The sequence below is a fragment of the Telmatherina bonti genome (genome assembly GCF_933228915.1).
Source record: "Telmatherina bonti genome assembly, chromosome: 11".
In the NCBI taxonomy this organism is placed as follows: Eukaryota; Metazoa; Chordata; class Actinopteri; order Atheriniformes; family Telmatherinidae; genus Telmatherina; species Telmatherina bonti.
The window spans coordinates 15,541,993-15,563,610 of record NC_136629.1 but is presented as its reverse complement, the minus strand read 5'-3'; positions in this window follow the sequence as shown (position 1 = coordinate 15,563,610).

Sequence of the window (21,618 nt, the reverse complement as noted above, 5' to 3'; positions counted from 1 at the left end):
AAAAGGAGAAATAATCCACCATATGTCCTTACTTTTAAATGCTCGGACTTAAAAAGCAATCCTGTTCACAGCTAGTTAGAGTTCACTGTCTGTTTTTACTGTCATTAGGAGGCACAACTTCAGACAGTCACATGCAGCTTTAAACTTTGTGCTAAATTGTATGACATGTTAATGGATATGTTTAAGGTATATTTTACCTGTCTGTGCGTCTCTTTGTCTGTCATTCACTCTGCACAGACCGCAGCGCTGCCCATGACAAACAGTCTAAACACAACCAGCTGTGGCCTGTCCACCCCCTCCCCGTCACATTGCTCTTCTCTCCAAACACACATGCAAGCTTAACTACTTCCAGTATTATATGCCATTTAATATTTCATAATTTAGACTGTCTTTCCAAAAAAAATCCCAACTTTTTTTTTTTTTTGCCTCAAAAGTTTGCCTTAAGGTCAGCGTGTGTGTAAATTTTATATGGCCATGTCCTTTGTGTGTGTATTTATGTGATTACATGGTGCACAATCGTCCTCTCGGTCCAACAATTAATAAAAGCCTCTTTGTTAGAAATATATTAGAAGCAGTAGACCTCAACATTGGCCTTGCTGTGCCATAAACACCACTTATTAAACTGAATAAACTGGCATCGTCCAGTGGGTCTAACATTTAAAAATGTATTTTCAATACTGCCTTTGGCTGGTGAATATCAGTAACAGCTTCTATAAGTTATTAGTGAGGGTGTGTGGAAAGAGGACGATGACAGAGGAATATGTGCTGTACAGCGCTGAGCTATAAACAGAGTATGAGCTCCACGCAAATCAAAGAGTATTAAAGTGTATTTCAGCACTGCGAGCAATTAAGAGAGAAGAGTGGAGTTCATTTGTTTGCTGTGAACAGAGGAAAGTCAGCCAGCGTTGACGGACAAGTCATGAGTGTCTGAGCTGATCGTGGAAAATGAGACATGATGGTCAACACAGAAAACAGAGTTTGAATGTTGAATATTTCTAGTGCTTCCACATTAGTGTAATGTAGTCTATCAAAATTGTAACAGCTTCATTTTAAGCTTTGAGCTTCTGTGATTTTGCCTTTATATCTTCATAACATGTAGTATTGATTGTTTCGCAATCTAGAAACACACACGTTCACAGGAATCAAAGTAAAATCAAGGAGCTTTTTGTTCAATCCCCAAACTGCCACACCATATGAGCAGCATTGACAATTTATCCCAGTTTGTTTCTTACAATGTGTGAAGTGGGAATTTTACAGTTATACAGATTATAGTTAAAGAAATAATCCAGATTTTATGATCATCATGATTATTATGCAGTCATTTATTTCAAAACATTATAAATGTGTAAAGTCACATGAATTCTCCTTATCTGTTTCTCTAAGTTTTATTCTTGTGATGCTCACATAACTAAATAATATAGAGCCATAAAGAAGTTTCATTCCAACTAAATCACCTCTACTATGTAAACAATAAATAAATCTCTCACATTAACTGTGGATTTCTCTCAAAGGAGCTGCAGGACCTCTACCTGGACTTTTTTCTGGAAACATTATACAAAATGGTTTTGAACATTTCTTTTGAACCTGAGAAGAGAATTTAGAAACCCAGAAAAAAGAAAATCTAGCTCTTTAGACCAGGGATGCCCAAAGTCGGTCCTTGAGGTCTGCTGTCCTGCAGGTTTTCCATGTATTCCTGTTCCAACACACCTCGCTTCCATTAAATGGTTCTAGACAGTTCTGCACAATGACTGATTCGTTTGAGTAAGGTGTGTCGGAATAGGGACACATGGAAAACTTGCGGGATTGTGGCCCTGGCCCTGTGAATCCCTGTTTTGGGGTGCATTCACATCAGAATAGTCCGCTAGAGTCGGTCCAATTGGGGACTCAGCTCAGTGGTAGGACGGTGTATCCATTCAGACCAAGATAGCATTCACGCTGCACTTTGATCAAATGTGCAAAGTCTTTACGATTATATACCCCCATTCCCACCAAAGGTGGCGCTGTGCTAGAATTTAGCAAAAGAGAGGACAAGACCAGCACGAAGAAGAAAACTCTGTTACGAGTTAAACATGGAGACGAAACTGTCACTGTTGGGATTTTATTTGGTCTTATGCAAGTATACTGCAGAAATACACTGCAACAATGAGTGCAGTATGAACAGCAGACGAGCCAGAGGACTCTTTATGCAATCGCTATGTGTTTACCCACAATGCAATGCTACGACAAATGCAGGAAGTGACTTTTTCCTGTAGTCCTCTTCCTTTATTTGGTCCGATTAAAACAGGCAGAAACTTGTGTTTGTTGGCGGACCGAGTCTGGTTCTTTGGTTTGAATCAGTATTTGTTTGGCACATTCACATTTCCCCAAATGAAGCAGACTTTCTGAGCAAACGGACTCAGATTTGAATTAAAAAGGGTGATCTGAATGAGCCCATGGATTATCATTTGGCAGAAAACCAGTGTGTTTAGTGACATCTTTTGATCCAGTCATTATGTACACACACCATAGGCAATATTCCAATCATATTCTGCCCATAAGGACAAATATGTCTCACAAGTTGCTAAATACTCAAATATGTTAAAAAAGTATAACTATGACGCTATGCTAGCTATCTCTGTCAGTCTAATGTGCTGCACTTACAGGCAAGTCATCATTTAATAGACTTTTTGCGTAAAACTGGGAACGACATAGAGTGGACCAGGACAGGAAGAGGAAAGTTGCAAAACTTAAAACTACACTGACTGCTTCCAGAGGGCATAACTGACAAAAAAACCAGCAAGTCAGTGCAGTGAAGTTGGCCTGCAAGTGCCATTAAGGCTGAATGTGCAACAAACACTTGAAAACATGTTTATTTTTGTCTTTAACTTGACTCCACCTTTTCAAACCTGTTTCCACCAGCCTGGGGCCATCCATCGTTACGCAGGTAGACAGATAATTAAAATGATTGACAGCTGCTAGGGTGGGAACTTGACCAGCTGACAGGGAGGAGAATGAGACTAACAATACACTTCTTGCCTCCAGGTGAAAAGTTGCATGTCAGGGTTTCAAGTTGTGTCTTGCAACAGCAGCGGCTCAGTTGAAGACAGGAAGCTGCAGACAGGCTTTTTGTTTCAGTTCAGAATGAAGCATTTTATCAAGCAGGTGGATGAAACAACATTACAAAAGAACTTCCCTTTCAGGACACATGTTAAAACGTTGGGTTGTTTCACAGGATAAAATTTGAAATGTCTTCCTTAAAATAGAGGCCAAACAATGACACTAACTCAAACAATCACAAGAGGTTTAGTGTGTAGCAGCTACACAAACCTTTGAAAGCAGCACAAGTGTTCGGCAGCTGTAATACTCTGCAGTTGACTCTGTGTTTACTTAGCCATTAAAGGCTGTAACAGGTCTGAAATCAAGACCTGCTCAACTGTTTTGCTTGGACGGAGCACGCCTTATAAGTGTACACTTGAGCTACATTAAACACTTGTACTGCTGACGCAGTCCTCTCACAGGTTGCAGTGCGTTACTTAAAGAGGAACATCACTCAGATTAAAGTGTGCTGGTCAAAAATGAATATGGGAAGAAAAAATTAACTCTGACTCTGTTTCTAAAGTTTGGGGGGAAGACATGAAGGAGAGAAGTGTGTGCATATGAGTGATTGATTAGTCTGGTTTAGAAGGAACAATAAACAGCGGAAGAGCGGGATTATTCCCGTTACTCTAACTGTCATGTCAGTCCTTAATGTCTTCATTTCAACATTCTTCCAGCCTCCACATTTTCATCCTGATTCATTTGTTTGCACCTCTTGACTGATTTTTTTGTGTTTGCCATCAGTGCTTTGGTTTGCAGCAGATCAATACACCTTAACAGACCGAAAGCTTTAAAAAAAAACCCAAAAGTTAAGGCTGATTGTTCGACCCTGTCACTTTTCAGGCAGGTTGCATGAACCCACACGTTTTTCATTTCATGGTTTCTTTTTTTTGTCCCTCTTTGCTTTGACATTATAAAGACATTTTGGCAGATCGTTGGAACAACATTTAAAGTTCTTCCAGATGGACCGCTGATGGGTCCCCCCTAAATGAAGTCCTTGTTTTACGGAATCAAAGTGGAGTCAGGCCTAATTACAGCTGAGAGTGACATTAGAGGAAAGAAAACCAAAGGAAAAGAAAGAAATGCAAGGTAAACCGAAAAAAGAGGAGAGTTAGGAAAAAGAAAGACGGAACTAATGATTCCAGACAGCCAGAACCTTATCACACATCTGATTAGGCCTTTTAATATAACTCTCTTTCCACATGAATCCACACAGACACGCACAGACACATCCTCCTCAGTTCCTCGATCTGATCTCTGACAAAGGTGATGTATTCGTTTCTCACCGTACAGGTGTTATTTTATAAGAGGACAGAGTGCAGCACAAATATAGCTGTGATTTCTACTGCTGATAGAGCATCTGCTGGCCCCATTACTCAGTGAAATAGTTCAGGCGGGGTCCTGGGACCTGGAAATACTAAGGAGATGACTAATACGTAAACACATGAGCGCGTACTGAGAAATGTATTATCTGTCAGCTCAGCCAGATATGAAGTTCCTTAGTGGATTTAGTCCAATTTATGCTCCCACACACATTTTTCCTGTCTTTGCGAGGACCATAGAAGAGCTTTCCCTTGCTGTTACTTCAATCATCACGGCTAAATGTCTCTTTCTAGCCATAACCAAAACTACTCTGAAGTGAAACCTAAAATCATGTGCCTCAGCTTGAGCAGTTTGGTTTAAGTGCTTTCGGTGACCCTACTCCTTTTTGCCTGTGTTGAAGTCTTTTACGTAACCAAAATACGCTGGGGCCATGGAAATGCCACGTTTAGTGGTTCTTTGAGGATGCCGAGATGTCTCCTGAGGGGCCTAACAGCTCCTTTGAGGGGGCAAAGTGCCTTGATGACTGGCTTAAATGCCCTTTCTAAGAATAATATTCTGTATATGACTTCAGTGCAAAAACACACCTCCCGCCATGATCTTTTTGAGATTCTGTTCACGCCACTGGTATCATAACATTACCTCGGAGGTCCCATGTTTGGCCCCTTCTGAGCAAGTTGACCTTATTCTCACATATTTGCAAAATGTCTCAGCTGAGTTTCAATTTAAAATACCACACAGATTGGTCACTGAATCATCCCGCTTTTCAGTGTACTGTTTCACTGACTGCAGCTTTACTTTACTAAATATATTTACTATACTGTGAAGCCTGAGGAGGAAATATCCTTGCTGAAGCCAGCTACGGTATGAATCATGCAAGGAAAAGTTAGAGGTGGGAAGTGAGAATGAAGTCTTGTTTTTTTTCCTGTCTTTTTGATAAATGTCATTATGAGACATGCTGATAAACAAGTTTCCTTCAGGAGGTAAAGGAAAGGGAGAAGCTCAAGCAGTTAAATGCAAGAACACCAAGAGGTGCGTAGCTGAAATTATAGCAGAAATGGATGGAGGAACAGATGGATGAATGGATGGATGAATGGATGGATGGATGGATGGATGGATGGATGGATGGATGGCTTGATGGATGGATTGATGGAGCTCTCATTGGTCAGTTGCCCCATTGCCCAAAATTTTTTGGTGGCAACATTTTAAGAACGAATGAATGAATGAAAGAAAGAAAGAAAGAAAGAAAGAAAGAAAGAACAAACAAATAAATGAAGGAAAAGTCAAGAAACACCCAAGTGTATACAGAGAAATACATCAGCACACACTTCTACTGGGTCTGACAGAACTTAGATGAAATACTTTCTATGCTGGTGCATCTGCTAATGATTTGGAAGTAGCTGCATTGGTGGAGTCGATATGATTTCCTGGTATCCGCTTGCCAATCGAGAATTTTGTAGTTCAAAAGGAATCAATTCAAGGTGATCTAAAAGCACATTCTGTTCACATTGGATGATCAGGCTCAAAATAATCTATAGCTGCCCTCTGAGGTGCTTAACCCTTACCCAAGTGAGTGCACCATGATTAAACCAATGCAGTCTCATGAGTCATGTGCAACATGTGCAGGAGTTACCGCGAGACAGCAGCAAGTACAGCAAGAACTCTGCTAACCAGAACAGAGAAAGTCATCAGATCTCATAGGGATTTATATCCATTTTAACAGGGATTACACATAGACATGATGCTTATGGATTTGTTGCTAACATTTTTAGTTTTTCTCTCTAAGCTTATAATTTGATAATATAGATAATATTACAACACTGACATTGTTGCCATTACATTTAATCTTTAATGCCTAATGTGTCACATTTGATACCTACTGTTTCTGATGCCTACCATGCTTTACAGTAACAACTTTGCTAAAAACCTTCTTGTATACAATCTGATACCCTCATCTGCCACCTAGTGGACTCTTATTGCACTACAATAATTGTGACGTGAAAGATCAGCGGTTCGAGTCCTGCTCCTACGTTGCAGCCCCGAGGAGGGCACAAGTGTTCTCTGCGGGCCGGTCCCAAGCCCAGATTAATGCAGAAGGTTGTGTCGGGAAGGGTATCTGGCATACAACTTATAGGCTTCCATACCTGCTTGGTAGTTAGAAGCCAGTGATTCTCTGTGGTGACCCCTTCAGGGTGAAAAGCCAGAACAACAGCAATAAATAAATAAAAATAAACCAATTAAAGTGTGAACATTCATCCAGTTCAGTTTAATAACAAAGCATATTAAAAAAAAAAAAAAACAGCTGCTAGCAGCGTTTTGGTGGGGGAAAAAAGTCAAAGAGCACATGTCTGATATCTTACCTGCAAAGGTGATAATGCTCTGTGTTTTAACAGGCAGCAGTCTTCACATGACCCTGTTATCTGCTTGTGTCTACATTAATAGATCAGCGCAGTTTAAGGATGTCACCCACAGAGGTAACACTCCTGTGGGCTAATCAAGTTCTACAGCACAGGTTCATTTATCTAACTGAGTCCACACGTATATAATGCTGAGTACTGAATTCCAGGTTACTTTTCTATAACTTTTGACAGCTGTAAGACCCTTATATTAATTCATGGAGTTCTTCTTTGTCTATGCTTCTCTCTAACATACATTGTGTACTGAATTATAACGGGGTTCAGAGTCTTGGACACAAAACTGAACCCCAAAGCAACTTCCCATTGGCACAGAACCACCTTCCTTCTGAGCCAAACCCTCCCTTCTTGCCCTATTTATGTATTTCCTTACAGAAAATGTTTTTGTGGCCGGTTAACCATGAAGTAACCCCAAGTGGATCTCACTCAAACACAATCTGACAGTAACATCAAAACAGTTTATTTTTCCGCTGATCCCAAGAAAAATAAAATACTAATTCACCAGCCCCTATTTTCACTCCACATGCAAGGCAGTTTGCTTCCAGCAGAAACAACTCTGCTGCCACACTGCTCACCATTGTCCACTTATCTGAGAAATAATATTTTCCTTCTGAATTAGCATTATGAAATAAAGACTCAGGGCTGTAACACAACAAGGCAGCAAATCATCGGCGGGCAGACATGTTAACACACACAAACGGGCAGGCAAGAATTCACATGCCTGGACACACAGGCCAACAAATACTGTACCAACACATACACACGTGTTGTAAGCACACACAATGCGTCAGCTGGGCAGTGATTGTGTAAAACACAGTAAACAGGAAGCAAGTCGCAGGACGGTGAGGTTCATCATCGGACCTCCCAACGCTTTGCTATTCAGAGAACAATGCAAGCAAGACCCTTAAAATACACACACATTTGTCAGCAGATCTGCATATAACCGCCATGTGTGCATGTTGACGTCTGTGCATGTCTGTGCATGAATGTGTTTGTCCAAGTTTATCTGTTGTGTGTATGTGTTAGTAAGGAGGCCATGATAAACAAGCTTATAGAGGATGGGGTAATTTCCTGGCACACAGCAGATAAAACCCTGGACAAGTCGAGGCAGAGAGACAGAAAGAAGAATGGGCTGTGACTGCCTTTTACATCCTCTGGCTGCTTTAACAGGAAGTTTTCTGGCTTCATAAATTTACAAGGAATAGCTCCTATTTTCACTTTCAGGAGGTGTTTTGTTAATTATAACTCACAGAACCACAACGGAAATTACATTGTGACTTAACAGGACTAGCAGCATCTGTAGAAATGATTCTGAAAGGGTTGTATTTCTTGTCTATATCTCAGCATGTTTTGCCCCTTTTCTGTTAAACATTAATGCTAGCTGATGCTTTGAGCCCAAAGCTAACATGCTTTTGCTAACTTTCTCATGTTGATGCAGCTCTGCTCACATGTCTTGAAAAACCCCTCATGTTGCCAGAAAAACAGGAAAAAAGCAAAGCAATTTATGAAGTTTCACAAATATAAATTCAAGCACAAAGTTTAAAGGTTATATTTGGTTGAACCCCCTTTTATTTTATTGTTTGTCTTTGTGTTTTCTGTTCATATGATTCCACACAGCCTGAAGATGATGTGGTCTGAGGAAGATTCATCAGATCTGTTGCCACTGATTTTCCGTCCAGTTTTATAATCAAAACTAGAAAAGCACTCTAGTGAGAGCGCAGACCTCCGCCAAACATATTGTGATTAACACCCAACATAACTTTAAAGTGATCCAGAATCCAGGATCTCTTCCGGATCTCCACTAAAATGTAATCATTTGTTCCTTGTGAGACCCCCAACATATCCTGGTAATTTCATCAAAATCCATCTATAATTTTTTGAGTAATGATGCTAACCAAACAAACAAACTCCGGCGAAAACATAACCTCCTTGGTGGAGGTAATTAAAACATGAAGTAAAGAAAGTCTGCCGAAATACGTAAACAAAAATATTGGACCCTCGTGTCCACCTAGCGGCATGGTATTCAGAGTTTAGAGCACGAGCTGCAGTACATATATATATATATATATATATATATATATATATATATGTGCGTGTGTGTATGTATATATATATATATATATATATATATATATATATATATATATATATATATATATATATATGTGTGTGTGTGTGTGTGTATGTATATGTACATTTTTACATATATATATATATATATATATATATATATATATATATATATATATATATATATATACATTATATATATATATATATATATATATATATATATATATATATATACATATATATATATTTATATGTATATATCAAGATGAATATTCATAAAATGGCCGCAAGTCTTGCAGGAATTCATCAATAAAAACAACTTTGGATTAAAAGCAGACGTTGGCTTCTTTTTAACTTGCTCTAATCACCATGGCAACATGTTGATAATGTCTCCTCACCAGTGAGCTTTAATCTCCGTTCTGGGAATGCATTTTGCATACAAACCTGTTCTACCCGTGTGTGATGACTGTGAAGTTACAGTTGTACAAACTGAAACAACATGACTTCTGTTGCAAATACAGAAAATTCATAAATATACTTTTTACCTCCACCTGATTTGAAACCCAGTTTAACCTGCAACCACAGTGATTATAGAACAGATAATAAACATTAGCACATTAATAAATATTAGATAGAAATTTGAGTAAATGATTCAGGAGATTAAAAGCTTCAAAGGGAAACACTGAAGGCCAGAGATTTGCACTTATTGTCTGTGATCTATCAGACGGCTCTGCATCAGGAACTCTCACTCATCAGTAATGTATATAACAACACTAGTAACAGATTACTGAGGGAAATTATTTTTAAGTTCAACAACACCATTATAGTTTCATTTACTGTGTTAAAATAAAGTCTTACTTTAAACTTGTCCAGTGGTGATGCTAACTTCTCTGGGGTCAGAGGCATCTGACGGACCATCACACATTGAACATGTTTACAAAGATCCAAAAACCAGGATCTGTGCTGGCATGTTTGCCAGTGGCATTAATGCAGAAAGATTGAAATAGATTAAAAGCAACATAAGTCTTCACAGTAAAATCTTTTCCAAAGGCATTTGATAATACAAGAGCACATCATGCAAACATTAGAAAGGTACGGCTGAGGAAGAAGAGCAAGCATGCATTGGACTGGTCAGCGCGCATCAGAAACACGTAATATGGGAACTAACCTGGTGAAGTTTTCAAGTTGCTGATCTCTTCAGTAGGGGGAGCAGAAATATTCTCAATAATAATTGAAAGTTATCATAAAAGGAAAAAAAATATGAAGAAGAATTCTGCTTTTACGAAACAAGTTGGTTGTCCGTACATCATGTCTGTATTTTTGAGTAATAGAAATCAACCTGCAGTTTTTCCTCAACATATCTACAGACACTCGTCATTTTATTAGATATAAGCCCTTTCTTCTTCAGAACTGCCTTCATTCTTGGTGTCGCAGATTTAACAATGTGTTGGAGTCATTACTCAGAAGTTTTGCTCCATATTGACATAAAGCATCACACAGTTGCTGCACATCCATGATGAGAATCTCCCACTCTCCCACATCCCAAAGCTGTTGGACTGACAACTGCTGACTGTGGAGACCTTTGGAGGACAGTGAACTCATCGTCATGATGAATAAAGCAGCTGGAGAAGATGTGACCTTTGTGACATGGTGCATCATCTTGCTGGAAGTATCCTTCAGATGCTACATTGTGCTCATAAGGGGGTGGAAATGGTAAGCGACAATACTTAGGTGGTGGTTCAACCGTGCTCTGTTGGTGCTCAGTTAAGAACCCAGTTTTGATTATAAAATATCCTCCACAGCATTACAGCACCAGCAGCCTGGAGCATCGATACCAGCAGGACGGATCCATGCTTTCATGATATTTCCACCTAATTCTGATCCTACCGTCTGAGTATGGAGCTGAAATGGAGACTCATCAGACCAGGCAATGTTTTTCCAAAGTTTCCTGTTCTTAGCTGACAGGAATAGCACTCAGTGTGTTCTTCTGCTGCTGGAGCCCATCTGCTTCATGGTTGGATGTTTTGTGTGTTTAGATGCTATATTATCTGACTTCCTGACTTCCAGTCTGACCATTCTCCTCTGAAATAAACAAGACATTTTGGTCCAGAGCCCTGCGATAGACTGGCGAGCTGTCCAGGGTGTACCCTGCCTTTCGCCCAAAGATAGGCTTCAGCTTCCCCGCAACCCTTCATTGGATTAAGCGGTTTGGATAATGAATGAATGAATGAATTTTTGATAACTGCTGCTTGTTAGATATTTTCTGTTTTTCAGACCATTCTCTGTGTAGCCCGGTCTAAAATTTCATTACAGACCCAAAAGACTAAAATATATGCAATATGTTAAAACCCTTATTAAAATGCAATTAAAAAACCTAAATAAGTGTAAATGGTTAAAAGCTAACTATTACTGTTTCTCCTGTTTACCAATATTAGTTTATTTTTATTTAAGTAACATACCCAGGCCCCCACTTATTGTACTATCACAAATCTTAACCAAAGGGTTAATATCTAGCTACTTGGGTTGGGTGCTACATCTGTAAACCCTAGAGATGACTGTGTGTGAAAATCCCAGTGGATGAGCAGTTTCGGGCTCCTCTTAACTGAAGTATTGAAGTGTACTGCTTCCACACATATATAGCACATTTTTAAAATCTTGTCTTAAGTCACTGATTTACATAGTCTGTCAAACTGTTTTTTTCTTTCTATACACTGTATACAATGTTTGTTTGTTTGTTTGTTTTTTGTGTTGTTTTGTTTTTCTCAGCAGTCACACACCAGTTAAGATATTAAATATTAATGAAAGGTCCATTGTCCTCTCCAGTTACACTTTGGCATGTAGACATACTGGGGATCAAATGGGTAACCCTCCAATAGGAAGATAAAGTATTTACCAACCAATCCACTGCCGTCCCTAAAATCAGGTAATGGACAACCACTGTCACTTTACACTCATTTTTATTGAGTATTTGTCAAAGTAGCTAACACAAAAATAACCACACAATTAGAAACCTGCTTCATCGTAGTTCCAGCCCTCAGGTAAAGTCTCAACACCTTCAGAAAAACATTTGGCGCGATGCCGGTTTTCTTTCTGTGTACCTGCATCCCAGGTAAGGTTTGCTGTGACAACATTAGGCTTTCTGTTTGTTACCACTGAATAACATGCTGCACGGTTAAGGGCCGAGCATGTCTGCACATGCACATGCAACTCATGCTGATGTCACTGGATGTCAAAGAACAATCTTATCATTCATCTGAAATGACTCACACACACACACTCACACAGATCCAGCCTAACATTTTATATGTTGCTTTGGCTGTTCTCAACTTGCCATAAACCAAAAGTGCGGTTCCTATATTTAGTTTGGAGCAGGGCCAGATACTCTCACAACTGGCATGTTTTACTAACTTTCTTCATAACAGGTTAGGATTTAGGCTCCGGCTCAGCCATGCATGTCCCCACACAGTCACACACGAGTCATTAATGCACTACACCTCCCCATCTACCTCCTTAAAACACTTAAACCCTTGCAGATTAGTCTGGGGGTAAACCCTCTGATGATTTTCATTTGAAGTGCAGAGAGCTTGTTTCAGTATAGAACATTTAAAATATTTTTAAAGCTTAATTGACCACAAACGTGACTTTAGAGTCGTTTCTCTGCTCTGTGATCTGTGCTCTGGTGTTTTTTTCCCCTTCATACTGGAACAAAGAAGGCCTGTGTGTCTCCAGTGTCTAGGGATTATGATTAACTGATTACTGAGACGACATGAAGTAAAGATGGAGGGGTGAGAAGGAAGAAGAGAAACAATGGAGGTGAAGGGGAGGACGTGGCGGTGGGAAATGAGGGGAAAAGTGACTAACATCTTAGCAGCTTGTGATTTTAAAATGTTTATGTGTGTGTCATGTTGTCAAGTGTCCCCAGGTTTCACACTTTCTTGGCAAACTGACACCCATTTGTGTCGTTATCTCAGTTTTCTATCGAGTGTGACAGACAGAGTAGATAGACGTGAAAGGGTGTGTGTGTGTGTGTGGAACTTCTACGGGCCTGATGTGGGACTCTAGAAACAGTTGCATGGATCACACGTGCATAAACAACATCCAGTTTAATAACTTTTATCATAAAAACTTTACTATTAATCTATTAATTAACTATTAATCTCAACATTGGTAGCATTTTTCAGGGTGATAATTTGTTGCTTAATCAAGTTGCTTTGATTGTACATTTCAAATGAGCTTTATTTGTACTGTGACACTCAAACATGTACAGTATGTATATATTTATGTATACATGGGTATATGTAAGTGCTATGTATATATATATATATATATATACAGGTTGTATAAATGTGGGAGTATGTGCATGCACGTGTATGTATGTATGTATGTATGTATGTGTGTATATATATATATATATATATATATATATATATATATATATATATATATATATATATATATATATATATATATATATATATATATATATGTGTTTATTGCATTTGTCAATATGTATGTGTGTGTGTGTATGAATGTATGTACATATACTTATTTCAGTATGTGGTTATATACATTCTATGTGTATGAAGGGGGGTGGGCAAAGAAGTGATTAGTCTTAATTTACATTTTTATTATTGGTTGTTTAGATGGTTAAAGTAAAGGGGTAAGGTGTGCTGGAATTTTTTTATAGGTTTTATTTTAGTTAGTGTTTTATTTCCTGACAGCTGGCAGCAGTTTTTGTGATTCCTGTAGAAAGTGATATCACAGAAATCTCTCCTAATTCATGCTAACACAACTCTGCATACTGAATGTATGAACTTTCTTACAGAGATTCTGGACAAGCATGTGATTCAGAATTGGTGGAATAAATGACAACATTTCACATTTTTAAAATGTATTAACCAGTTAAATCAAACTTAGTCAAAATAAATAAACCTTTATTTTCATTTAAACTGCGTCCTTTTCTTTGCTACTTCAGTTTAGTTTTCAGTGTGTAGCTGCAAGTGTCGATAAAAATTTGACAGGTAAAAGATTTAAAGTAAAATTCAAGTATTTTTTAAATATTTTTTCATAGTTATCTGTAAATCTAAGTAAGTTGTAATGTAGCTGACTTAAGGCTCAACTCTGATGCCTTTATTTGTCAGCCACTCAGCAATGAAAAAGGGTGGTTTCAACCTCTCAGGCTTTTTTCTGCAGGGCCAACCTCTTCAATTCCTGAGACCGACTTATGATTTATGAGTTTATGTGGCTGCTGTAGCACAGTGGTATTAGCGTGCTCAGAGAAAGAAAGATGTACCCTGTGAGCTGGATTCCAGTCTCATAAATGTAAAGATTTGTCAGCTTCTTTTTCTTGGCTTTGCCTTTGAACTGCAGCTCGTGCTATAAACTCTGAATACCAGCACAATTTCCTGTCCCAGTGGAAAATGCTCGCTGATTAAGAGATGATAACAGATTCATAATCACACAGAAAACACACACTCTGTTTGTTACCTAAAATAACCTGTAATAATACACATAGCTGATCGCATACATCTGTGTGTTTATTCACTACCACCCAGACACACGTGGTATACAAAAAGATTACATTCAGTAAAAGCCTGAGGGAAAGGGTGAGTGCTGAAGCGAGCACAAATCAAACTTAACGTCAACCTGACACACCAGCTTACAAAACAAAAGGTTGCATGAAGACAGGATGTAAAATTTCGACAGTAAATACCTCCTCCTCATATTCATGTCTGTTTCCTAACTGTGCAGAGTACAATAATACAATCTACAGTAGCTACAACTTTACAAAAAAGTATTCCGTTGAATAAAAGTATTGACTTTTGTAAACACATATTAAGCTAACATGTAAAGCTGCAGTAGCTGATTTATGGACTGGCTGTTTCGTTGAATGTCAATGTTAGCATGCTAGTAACGCTCAAAATGACAACGTATGTATATGTATTTTCTTTTGAAATGACATCATCTCAGGTACTTAACATTGCTGCACTGCTTTAATAAATCTTATCTGCTGACAGTGTCAGCATTTTTTTGAGGAGAACACTGAGGTGAATCATCCAGCGTTGTCCAATAAGAGCAGCGGTATGCAGCAATGTAGTTGTAGATAATGTTCCCAATGTGCATGCAGATCTCCTACAGGTTAATAATACGTTTAAGGCTGTATTTTTAGTTAAATACCAGTGTGTACTGGAGGCTACTAAACATGGTTCAGTGTTTTCTTAATCTTGCTATTAAACAAAGTAAGAAATTAATTCTAAAGTGGGACAAAAACTTCACAATTCTTTCTGTCTACGTTGGAGCCAAACTCAGCTGAGTTCAGAGTGGTTAGTAGGATCATAGTGACTCCTAGTGACTCACACATTGTGTTTTCACAAGATACATGATTCTTTTGTCATGACTCACCCAGTCTTGATCATCATCAGGTCTGCAACACGTCTGTGACATCACACCAACAGGTAGGTTGCTTTGGTCTTCACTGGAATAATGTGGTCAGTGCAATACCAGTGTACCACCAGCAGAACCAACAAGATTTTGCAACCACATACTGATGTACCTAGCTCAGTAAATGTGCCTGAGATAAAGTTTTGAAGGTTCATCAACTGAAAACTGTGGTGCAAGTTTTACTGCAATCAATTAAATGACAGAAGTCATGGTAATGGTAATACTAGTGGTAACATTAGTTAGCTTAGCGAAGACACTTATCTAAGCTGCTATGTTAATGGTAATACTAGTGGTAACATTACTTAGCTTAGCTAAGTCACTTAGCTAGACTGCTACCTTAATGGTAATGCTAGTGGTAAGAGCTAGCTTAGCTAAGTCCCTTAGCTAAGCTGCTACCTTAATGATAATGCTAGTGGTAACAGTAGTTAGCTTAGGTAAGTTACTTAGCTAAGTTGCTACCTTAATGGTAATACTAATGGTAACATGAGTTAGCTTAGCTAAGTCACTTAGCTAAGCCGCTACCTTAACGGTAATACGAGTGGTAACATCTGGAGGGTCACAAGCAATCATTTCTATATTTTCTGGGTTCAATTAACTTCAGCTAAATCTAATCTGTTTATCATTCAGTCGTTGAAGTACTTCATTGATTAAGAGTTTCACCTGTAGCCCTGAGGCTTTAGTCGGACCTAAACTCCTCAATGTTTCATTATGTTTTCTAGTCTGTTACAGACCTTGAAGAACCTGATTTATTTGAAGCCGGATAGAATAAGAAAACAAAAAGTGCTGGCTTATCCTCTACAGGCTAAAGGGCCATTTATAAACCACAAAGAAAATATGAGGACTAACCTTTCATGAATATTGTCTACAACTAGATTTTCAACTGGATCTATGTTATCTGTACATGAAAGCTGAGCTTGAGCTAAATAAACAGGTCTTTCTATCCAACATGAACCTTCCAGGCTTCCACAGAACCAGATTCATCTGAAATCCCTGAAACGTTCTTCATCTGGAGAAGGCAGCAATGTGCCTTGATTTGTCTGATACCAAAATCTGAGAAGATCTTTGCTGTTCTCGTTCTCTGGTCACTCTTCCATCACCTTAAAGAGCTTGTGCTAAAAGGTAGAATGAGTGCAATGTGTAAAATGAAAAACAGAAAAAATCAAGTTATTCTATACAGAGAAAAAAAATCACAGAATTACCAAAATGCTGTTTGTAGAATAAAATTAACATTCAAATAAATTAAAATATTAATAGCTAAATTTACATAAATAACCCCAAAAATAAATAAATTCATAAAAAATTTTTACACCACAACTAATGGCTATATTAGGCATATTATGGATAATATTTTAGATTTTTTTTTTTGTTTGTTTGTTTTGTTTTTTGTTTCCTTCATGTGGTTTCATGTTTTATTTTGTGTTTATTTGCTTTGTATATTTTTGCAATGCAAACTATGTTTAGGGTGTAGTAATTGATGAAAACCTCATATATATATATATACATATATGTATATACGCAAAATTTGAAGGCTTTTAATACTATTAACAATCTCAAATACCCAAATAAAAGTGATGTTATGATGTGATGTTGCCTTAATGTGCCAGTGCTACAAGTGGGCATCTGGACACATGGTTAAGATTTTCTTCAACAATTTTATTTATGTTGGATTGTTACGGACAAGTTGTAGTTTCTCTTTCATATCCAGTAAATGAGAGCAGCTCTATGTAATGTCTAAACTGTTTCGCTAAAGTTTTCTTTCCAAAGAAAGAGTCAGAAAACCAAACACTAAACAGAAACTGAGAGTAAACTCTGGATTTATTACTGAGAAGTCTAATTGTTTTCCCCCAAATATTTTTTTCTCCAAAACCCTGTTGAAATCAGGCACTGTCCACTATAAGCACTTTAAAAAATGAAGAATAAAAAGGGAATACTAACACAGGGTCCATGGATGTTTAACATTTCTTTGCATCCTCCAGTTGTCTTTCCCCTCTCCCAAACCCTCTGTCTTACTCTTTGTCCCTCGCTTTCTCTCCCTCTTTGTCTCTCTCGGTAGCCGGGGGACTTTGATAAACACAGTTGATCCTGGGCCTATGCACTGAGCTCAGAGTGTTTGAAGGGCAGCCTTTCTACTCAGGACCTTGTTTATTCTGCCCTCTTCCCGTCAACCGTGTTTAATGTCACCAAGGCTTTTCTCTACCCTACTAGGCCTACTCTACACACATACACACACACACACACATACACACACATAATCTTTACATAAGTTGTGGGAAAAAAAATAAGAAAAAAGAAAGCAAGGAAAGTAGAAAGTAATTCTATGTTTTTGTTCACATGTGTTTTCACTGGAGGGGGTGGGACGGGAGTAGGGGGCCTTATGAAAGTAGGAGCTACTGATTAGATCTATGTTGAAAAGTGTGCTTTTATGTGTGTGTATTCAGATGTGTAGAGTGAGTTTTTGAGCAAAACCAGGCATTACTTCACACACAGGTTTAGCATTTTGTTGAGAGAACAACAGCGTCTCAGGTCTGAAGACTGCAACGTGTGTGCATGTGTGTGAGTGTGTGTGTGTGTGTGTGTGTGCTATTAGGTCCGTCAGAACAGTAGGGTTTGTGTGCTTTTCCTGTAACACTCGTCAAGGTGTATGATGTGTAAGGTGTATATGCACATGACTGTACTTAATGTAAAAAGGGATTCAGTACTGTAATCTGAGTGCTGACAGTCTAAATCCACAGTGGGAAAGTGGCTTTTGTACAGGCAAAGAGAACGACGTGGCCTACTTTGCAGCAGTGTACACATCATTAGATTATACAACATGAATTAAATGGGTGTTATTTATCAAAATGGGGAGGTCATGGTTTAGAAAAATTGAGAAGTCCTGAAGAATAAAAAGATTTTAAAAAAAAGAAAAAAAATGGAGGGAGAAGAGAAAAAAGCCTGAGTCTTCATTTATTTTTCAAGTTAGGTTGGTGGATTAAATTACCTTAACAGTGAGCAAACAACCAAGAAACTGAGTCTAGATTTTGACAAGATCCATGGAGTCATTTCTACATTAAACCAGCAAAAACATAAATTATGAGAAAGAAGAATCCCCTGTTAATTCAACAACTGGCTGTTCATTTGTGCTTGTTTAAGACCCCATCAAAATATGATCAAATCCTTTCAAATTCTTTAGTAAAAACTTTCTTTGAAGTCATGTCTTTTGAACCAGTTACTGCTTCACCTGCAGAAGCATAATATAACTTTCTGACCTTAAGACTTAAACATTCCTGATTTTTGATGCCACAATGACATCTGTCATGTGAATTAATACTGTTACTGCTCAGCAGTATCCTAAAGCTGAGAAAACTGACCAATACAACTTTATCATCCAGAATGCTGTGTGATACTGCAACAAAGTTTTGCTTTATGCACCGCATCACAAGCGAATATATACAGACTAGTAGGTCTGAACTTTCACCTGTGCTGATTCAGCAAAGAAATGCAAGGAATTATTACTAGAGGAAGAAAGGCTTAAGAAACTTTTACAGGCTGGAAAGAGCTCACAGTACATGCAGGATGTAAGATGGATGCTTAGTTAACCGTCAACAGAGGGTGCTTCTGAAAAAATCTATAAAAGGGTTGCGTCTTTAAATTAGCTCTATTATGACTTATGATTGGCACTAATCATGCAGTAATTTGCTTTACCATTGCACATCAGCCACTGGATATCAGCACCCTGGCTGTAACTAAAACGTACTGTAACTGATCCGGCAAAGAAGGGCAAGTGGACAATATGAGGGGAAGAAAGGAAAACAAAGAAAGAAAGTGAAAAAAAACAAGAGATGAGAAAAGAGTGAAAGTTGGACTGACTTTTCCTGGCAGGAGAGAGCTCAGAAAAGAGACAGGATGCAAGTTAGATGCTGAATTGGCCTTCATCAGGGGATGCCTTACTGAGAATATCTGCCAAAGTTCAGTAGTGCAGCTGTAACTATTCCTTTCATGATAAAAGCATCTATGCAGGAAAATGGAAACACGACACAGTTTCTGCAGGTGCTACGTCGGTTACAGTCCCTGTTGTTACAGATTGGTACATTTAGATGTTTAGACTCAAAGAAGTTCAAGACTGAATACCAAAAGAAATCTGCGCAGTAAGTTTGATTCTACGACACTAATCAACAACTTTAGCTCATGAAAAATATGTTACTAGTGTTCACCTTTGCACCTCACAGCTGGCAATTCACTACAACAGATGTATTCTTACGTCAGGAGATATTCCTGTTTACTGTAACAATTCCTGATATTCCTGTGTATTTTTTTTTTTTTTTTTTTTGCATGTATTTGGTCATATCAACACTATGTTTCTTTGTCAGTACTCTGGTGTACTTCCTGCTGTTTTGCTTGCTGAGTGAAAATGCCAGATTGCTGGCAAGGTAAATGGTTAGTTAGTAACATTTTTGGAAGCTATCAGGGTGCCAGGGCATGTGTGGAAACTGCCATGGTAAAACAATAGCTAGAATAAGTTTTATTTCATCTCAAAGCTATGACTGCTGTCATTAAAGACGTAACATATTTCAAGACAATGACTTCATCAAGTTACACTACGTGCAGTACACAGCACATGGTGCCCCCCCCATAAGAAGCATTGAGAGGGTAGGGGAAGTGAAGTGATTGTATTAGAGAATATGTTCGCCTGTAGTTTCCAGCGTATTTTAAATAAATTTTCGATCTGTTTTCAGTATTTATCATCACAGCTTGTCTGTTTTAGTCTAGTTAGTTGCTAAGTGCTAGCATAGTTTCTTGTTTTTAGTACATTAGGTTAGTTTGGTGTATGTTTGTGTATGTTACATATGCTTTTTACTGCACATCTGGAGTTAATGGCACAAAGGACTTCTGATGATTGTCAGCTTTGTTCCCATGTAAAGGCTGTAGAATGTTCTCTGCTATGCTTCTGTACAGGTTTAGTAGTGGGTTGTCTGCTATCCTGTTTGGACTGAAGGGTTATTGCTTTCTTCTAGGGCACAGATGTCAAACTCCAGTCCTCGAGGGCCGGTATTATGCAGGTTTTTGTTGTCTCAATCCTCCAACACACCTGACCAACATTCATAAATAGGTTGACGAGAAGCTCCTGGATCCATTTGATTTGAATCAGCTGTGTTGGTAGAGAGAAACAACAAAAACCTGCCGGATACCGGCCCTTGAGGACTGGAGTTTGACACCCCTGTTCTAGGGTATCTTTATCTCCTCTTCCTTTTCTCCACTCTCCTTCTAATTTCCAATCACACTCCGCCCTTTCACTGCCGTCTCCATTCAGCATCAGCAACGTTGTGTAAATTCAATAAGAAACAGTTATTTAAAATCTATAATTAAATCAAATATGAATATACATATGTGTAAGAGTTTATGATCAAGAACATAGATGCAGAGCTGCTGTACATAGACGTCTGCACACTTTTTCGTACACATAGACATAAGCATGCTGACATCTATTTACATTTAAACAGCTTTGTAAGGTCCGGCCTGTTCAGCCCAACACTGGCTGAACCCACTGGCTGAATTCATAGATTTAACATCTGCAAGCCATTTCAGCTGATGTTGTTGCATTGGACAGGGTCAGTCCAAAGAGCAAGCCTGGACACTTCATCCAAACTCACCCTTCCCCCTCCACGGGTCAACATATCTGGTCTGGAGTGGAAACCGAAAAGAGGATGAAGTGCGTGTGAAGAGAGGTCAGCAGGAAACACATTCTCACATTTCAAACTCAAAAGAACTTTATTGTCCTTATCCGGCACTAAACCCTTCAAGTTCATTAATATGTTTAAGCTTCTTTAGGGTTTCTACACAGATGGATACCCCACCTTACCATCTACCCTAATCTATTGCAACAGCAGTACAATGTTTCTTTTCTTTAAGATGGCCATTCAGATGGTGCATAAAGTACAGGCCTGTTGGAGTTCACAGTGATGGACATCATACAAGTGAATGAGACACAGATTCAGATACTGCTATTGTGTATTTGCAAATATAATCAATGTACTACCATTCATCCGTGGGTGAGCCACATGTCAATGTGGGAGTGTGATCGTTAAGATTCTCCACTCTTGTAGACAAATCGATCCCTGCTGAATAGAAAAGATCTTTGTAATTGCACAGAGAGAAAACAAAGTAAAAGCAGCACAGAGAAATTGTGAGGTGGCCCAATCCTGTACTGTTGTGTGTGTGTCTGTGTGAGAGCTGGGGATCCACAGTAAGGCCCATGCACACTGACAGTCATCAGTAATGAATGAGCCTACCTGGTGAGAGGGACCCACATGAACTC